This window comes from Limulus polyphemus, unplaced genomic scaffold (genome assembly GCF_000517525.1).
Source record: "Limulus polyphemus unplaced genomic scaffold, Limulus_polyphemus-2.1.2 Scaffold6776, whole genome shotgun sequence".
Classification (NCBI taxonomy): Eukaryota; Metazoa; Arthropoda; class Merostomata; order Xiphosura; family Limulidae; genus Limulus; species Limulus polyphemus.
This window is the reverse complement of record NW_013672386.1, coordinates 21,961-26,598: the sequence shown is the minus strand read 5'-3', so window position 1 is coordinate 26,598 and position 4,638 is coordinate 21,961. Positions and strand designations below refer to the sequence as shown.

Below are 4,638 nucleotides of genomic sequence, written 5' to 3'. Positions count from 1 at the left end.
TAATAAAGCCCTTCATCACGATGAACTGAACAACTGTTAATAGATGACAGAGTAAATAAGGTCCTTCATCACGATGAGCTGAACAACTGTTAATAGATGACAGAGTAAATAAGGTCCTTCATCACGATGAATTGAACCCTTATTTACTCTGTCATCTATTAACAGTTGTGATGAAGGAAGTTGTTCAACTCATCGTTAATAGATGACAGAGTAAATAAAGCCCTTCATCACGATGAACTGAACAACTGTTACTAGATGACAGAGTAAATATAAATGAGAATAAATAAACTTAGTCCACCACAATGTAAAGCTTGTTAGGTTATTTCGGTGTACCAAGACTGTAGAGGTGGGACGTTTTATCTGATGAAATATTTTTACGTTTTCCATAAATTTTACGTTCAGCCAAAGACTCTTGCTGAGCTCTAGTCAAGGACGACAGACGCTCAGTTAAAACAACAACAACAACAAAAAATGATCAATAAATTCGAGAATTTGAATTTCCCTTATTTCGCAGCATTAACAATTTTTCAAACGAAATAATATATGTTTATTAAAACAAACTTGGAATTTAGCGTTTTTAATTAGAATGTATAAATTATTATGTTCTAAGAATAATTGTTCTGCTTGAAGGTTAATATAGATTTTAATATATTTTCAGATTAGTTCTTTAAAACGGGTTATTCCTAAACTTGATTGCTTTTATTTTATTCTATTTTCTACGCCGCAGCTGTAATTTCATCTAGGATTGAAATTCAGTTACGAGACTGATGTTTGAAAATCTCCGTTCACTATTTTTCCTGTGTTCTATGTCGTAGATGTATATTCGCTTAAATTAAATTACGAAACTAGTGCTTGAAAATATCCGTTCAGTATTGTTTTTTCTATCTTCTGTGCCGTAGATGTACATTTACTTGGAAATTAAATCAAATTACGAGACTGATGTTTGAAAATCTCCGTTCACTATTTTTCCTGTGTTCTATGTCGTAGATGTACATTCGCTTAAATTAAATTAAGTTACGAAACTAATGCTTGAAAATATCCGTTCAATATTGTTTTTCCTATCTTCTGTGCCGTAGATGTACATTGACTTGGAAATTAAATCAAATTACGAGACTGATGTTTGAAACTGTCCGTTCACTATTTTTTCTTATTTTCTATGTCGTAGACACAAATTCACTGAAAACTGACTTAAGTTTCGAAACTAATGCTTGAAATTGTCCGTTCAATATTTTCTTATCTTCTATATGGAAAATTAACTTTAGTTGTGACACTGCTGTATAATTGTGAGTTTGAAGATGTAAGTTCCCGATAGGAAAATGCTTTTTTTCTTCTGTAGTTGACAGTTAATCTCAACAATAGATTAAACTTTCCCAAAAAAGTTCCACCTACTGAAATCCGTTTCTAGATAAACATTTCTGTAACAGAAAAAAAAAAGAACGCCACCTACAGGAACACCTGTCCTAAATGTGACTGTCTTCGTGCCCGGATTAATTAATCACCTGCTTAATTTTTCTAAGTCACAAATTCTCAATTCGATAAATAATTATAATCTAATTTGTCAAAAAAAAAAAATGTTGTTGCATTTTAACTTTTTTTTTTCTAGACCGTCTTTGTGGTAAGATCTAGATTATTGACAGAATCCACAAATGTAGCTTTCATCTTTCAAATGATCGTCCATATCTGATGAAGACGTATTATCATCTTTCAGAAGTTGCTCTAAATTTGAAGTTTTATAGAACTGGATAATTAGTTAAAGAGCTGTTACGCGGAACGAGACTGATATCGCCAAAAGGAATGGTTTCTGGTAAAATGACAGGAACGTCCTCAGATGTTACGAAAAATGAAAGAGTGCCAATCAGTTCCGTCGGCGGCGTGGGCGACAATAAAGTAGAAACCGCAGCCTACCTTAAACATTAGCTGCAGATCAAGTTAGGATTTCGAGTCAGCGTGAGTGCTCCAGGCTTGCCACACAACTCCTGGCTCTCTCAGGTAAGCAGTGGTTGGTCATGAGAGGAACCACGTGCTGCCAGTAGGCACGCGCTGCCTTTTATAGTCATATCAGCTTGCTTTGGCTTCAAATAACGAGAAAGATCAACCATGAAGGCTCCCTTTCTACCCCCACCCATCACCCCGCCCGTTTAGCATTTGTGGGTTTCTTGACTAAGCTTACTTCATCCCTCGCAGACTTGCTTCGTTAAGAACCGGTTCTTACCGATCTAGCCACCAGAGGTCAGCACTGTAAGCAAGATACGAGCATGGACAAATCTGTATAGTAATGCAGGCAGGCAGCACAGGTAGAAACAGGTATACATATTTTACTAATTTTTGGATATAGTGTTAACTCGAACCTCCGAAAATGTGTTGATCTTTTTCTCGTTTTCGTTTCAATGACGATTGTTCTGCTGAGAGGCCTGATGATTTTCATGAACAGAGTAAATGTGTAAACCGAATAATTCCAGGAGCTCCTTGTTACTGGGTAAGTAGTAAACGCCTCGCTTGAATGTAGGCTAAGTTTTTAGTGGGACATGTTATCACATACATATCCTGCATCACACGGTTGAATTAGGCCTATTTAATGAAGGGTGTAACCGGGGTTCGTTTCATTGTACTCTCACTAAATGATTCAGTAAGTATTGTTCTTTATTAGACATTATATAATATTAGTTCTCAGTAAATAACGAAGTTGAAAAATAAAATATTCATTTAACATTCAAAATTCTATTACCTTTCTCACACGTTTTTGAGCTGATTAACACGGTGATGATATCACGTATTATAACATTTCTGTAATGTTTAGGGTGTTTTCCGTTTTGAAAATAACACCACTAATGCAATAAAATATAATAATTAATAATAAAACGTTATATGATATTTATTTAGCGAATTCTGTGATATTAAACAATTATTTTTTTAAAAATTAATCTTCATATTTATTTTAATTTCTCTATATAAATTCACAAAGATAAAAAGTCAACCATTTGGCAATGAGTTCCATATTGACGCTTTTGTTCTGTTGGTGGACAACAAACGGACAATATATCCAATGTTTATACCACGTTTATATTGTTCGGTGTTAGTTGATAATCTCACTGTTACTTTCCAAACTGAACAAGTTTTATTGAATACAAGTTTTACAGAAGTCATGTAGTTGGTACTAGTAGTTCAATAGTTCGCTTACTTTCTTTATTTTTTCTTTTTCGGAACGAGAGAAAAATAAAGTACCGCAGTTCTATTTGAACGATATGAATTCTACTGTTCTAGAATACTTGTAATGGTTATCTTTCTACAAAGCATTTGATTTCGTTCTTTCTACAGGAGATTTGCGGAATTTTTGAAAAACAGAACTCATCCAAGGGACAAAAGCTAGAAATAGTATACTTACCACCTACCGGACAAAAATAGAATATTGTAGGGTTTTGTTTTCATTTAATAAATAACATTATATAAAAACAAAACTCGTCCAAGGGACTAAAGCTAGAAATCTATACTTACCACCTACCGGACAAAACAGGAAGGAATTATGGAAGCGAGATGAAATACAGTTAGACCAAATTGTTCACATCTATAAAATTAAATATGTAATATTTATTTATCGTAGTATCTACATTAAATGTGTTGTTCCCAGACACACCACAAAGGTAATTTGCGCAGGCGCAGCGGTTTCCTGAAAGTTAGTAAAATAAAGATATGAAAATAATTTTTAAAAAGTGACCGATTAAGAAGATACGAAACATGAATTATTTTTTGCTGTATTCTCTACTTGTTACCAGCTGTTAGATTTCTTTTTACAACGTGGAATAGATAAACGTGGTGTATGTGATTAGTAATAATCATATTTTAATTATTAAGCACAAATTAACATTAAAAGTAAAGACTGCGTTGGAAACAACAAACCGAAATCTGTAATATTTGTAGCCTTCTAGCCGAAAACGTTGTGAAACACTGACTGCTATAGGCCTTTTCAGTTAAAATGCTGCATATCTGTCAATAGATTACCTTTAGCAACTAAGTTTTGTCGGGAATGGCGTACAGCGCGTGCTTCATGTCAACTCTTCATTCGTTTATATGTTTACGTATTTTAAAGTTTTTAGCACTGAGGTAAAGAAATAACGGATTATGCTAATCCTTTACCATTTAGATAAAGAAATTACGGATTATGCTAATCCTTTAGCATTTAGATAAAAAATAACGGATATTGCTAATCCTTTAGCATTTAGATAAAAAAATTAAGGATTATGCTAATCCTTTACCATTTAGATAAAGAAATAACGGATTATGCTAATCCTTTAGCATTTTAGATAAAGAAATAACGGATTATGCTAATCCTTTAGCATTTAGATAAAGAAATAAGGGATTATGCTAATCCTTTAGCATTTAGATAAAGAAATCACGGATTATGCTAATCCTGCCAAGAAGTGAAATGGTACACAATATATATAACAGTTTAAAACTTCTTGTTCTGTGTTCAGAGCTGACAAAAGCAATGTCGTAATATCGTTGTATTACATTAATTACGATTGTCACCGTGTTTATGAATAAAAAAAGGTGTGTTTACAGTTTTGGTTTGAGGTATTTGTTTGTTTGTTTGTTTTGGAATTTCGCGCAAAGCTACACGAGGGCTATCTGCGCTAGCCGTCC

At 33.5% G+C, this 4,638-nt stretch overlaps 1 protein-coding gene across 1 annotated transcript in view; it reads left to right on the top strand.

Annotated features, from left to right (window-relative positions):
- Nucleotides 1-2,137: 2,137 nt before the first annotated feature.
- LOC106474062 overlaps nt 2,138-4,638 on the top strand; it is a gene marked incomplete at its 3' end in the record, with an annotated part of 24,154 nt that continues 21,653 nt past the window's right edge. Inside the window, exon 1 of the mRNA XM_013934749.2 lies at nt 2,138-2,476. The remainder of the gene's footprint in view (nt 2,477-4,638) is intronic.